Source organism: Cebus imitator, unplaced genomic scaffold, assembly GCF_001604975.1.
Source record: "Cebus imitator isolate Cc_AM_T3 unplaced genomic scaffold, Cebus_imitator-1.0 Scaffold404, whole genome shotgun sequence".
Taxonomy (NCBI): Eukaryota; Metazoa; Chordata; class Mammalia; order Primates; family Cebidae; genus Cebus; species Cebus imitator.
In genome coordinates, this window is record NW_016107719.1 from 1,818,447 (window position 1) to 1,819,944 (window position 1,498).

The 1,498-nt window shown below is 52.7% G+C and overlaps 1 protein-coding gene across 1 annotated transcript in view; it reads right to left on the minus strand.

The window, feature by feature from the left end:
* The window catches only part of DNAL4 (dynein axonemal light chain 4), a 14,359-nt gene extending 13,468 nt beyond the window's left edge, over nucleotides 1–891 (minus strand). Inside the window, exon 1 of the mRNA XM_017509030.2 lies at nucleotides 761–891. The gene's annotated coding sequence lies outside the window, so the exon portion shown is untranslated. The remainder of the gene's footprint in view (nucleotides 1–760) is intronic.
* Nucleotides 892–1,498: the final 607 nt, after the last annotated feature.

Below are 1,498 nucleotides of genomic sequence, written 5' to 3' on the forward strand. Positions count from 1 at the left end.
AGGAAGGAAACTAACAAATGTTGAATCTATACTGGACGGGACTCTGCACTTCCTAGTAGCCTCAGAATTCCCAAAGGAGATGCACCCATCGTATACTGATTTTACATATGGACAGATGAGAGCGCAGGGAGGGTAGGTCTTGAGACTAGGAATCCGAATTAGGTTTGCCAAGTTATTTTCACTACACACGGTATCTTCCACTGGGGAGCATATCCTCTCGGAAGCCTAAAGTTGGGTCGGAGAACCACGACAGCCTAGAACGTCAGAGTGGAAGAGGCCTTGGAGATCACTCAACCCAACTTCTCGTTTACAGATGGGGAAACTGAGGCCCAAAGAGGTGAAATGACCAGCCCGGAATCCCGGTACGTCGCCAACAGTCCAAGCCAAGAGCGTCTGAGCTGACGTGATGGCAACCCCAGGCCCAGCCGAGGGAGAGGGAATTACTCCGTGAAAAGTGGGGGTTCAAGGTGGTGGAGGGAGTCGGCTAAGGGAGGACGCGGGAGCGCGAAGCTGGACAGGCCTCGGGTGGGTGGGGAAGAGCCGCCGGCAGAATCGCAATGGCAAACCCGTCACGACAGAGCTCACAAGTCCCGAAGTGGGGGTGATGGTGGGGGTGGAGGGTGAGAAGACCTAGGGCTAGGGAACAGCAGACGGTGGGGCCTCCGCGGCGGGCGAGGCCTCTTCCGCCCGGCGTTGCCCCCCGCCCTCCCTCCGGGCCGGCCCTCCCCGCCTGGCTGCCCGCCGCACCCCGGGGCCTCACCTGCTCCCGCGGGGGCCGAAGCCGGGGCCGCAGCCAGCGCACCCCCGCCAGGGTTGTCAAGGAGCGAAACAAGAGTGTCTTAGCAACCAGCAAGGAAGTCCTGCCCCCTCACCGGACGTTGACGGGAATTTCACTTTTTATTGGTGAATAAAGGTGCCAATCAGTGTAAAAGGCCCTAACAAGTCAGGCGTTCGCACGGAAAAGGGCGTGGTTTAGAGGCCAGGGAGGCGGGACTTCACTTATAGTTGTCTTAAGCTTGCCGGAGGAGCAGGGGGAACATTAAAGTTTTTTTTTTTTTAGGGAAACAAACTTCGAAAAGTGGCACTGCCTTGGGAGTTTCTTTTAGTCACTTTAAATAACAAATGCAAGTTGTTGGTGTCGTGACACTTAGTCACCACGTTATTGGGGTCTGGGAAAGCTTAATAATAACTAGCATTTATGTAGGGCTTTACAATTAATATCTCACTTGATTCTCACTACAGTAAAACTTTTAGGTAATAATAATATTCGTCATCCTATCTGAACTAAAGTTTAGAAAGGTTAAGTAACTTGATAAAGGATGGAGGTAATCACCCTGGAGAAGGAATCCGGGGCTCCTTCCTCTGTTCCACACCCTATGGTCACCTAGCCCTAGTCACTGGGAGACATTTGTACCATCTAATTTAAGACACGTTGTCCAGAGCCTGCCTTTTCTTCCCCTTGGGAGGGAAAATTAATCTGAAAGTACTGGTGCAACTG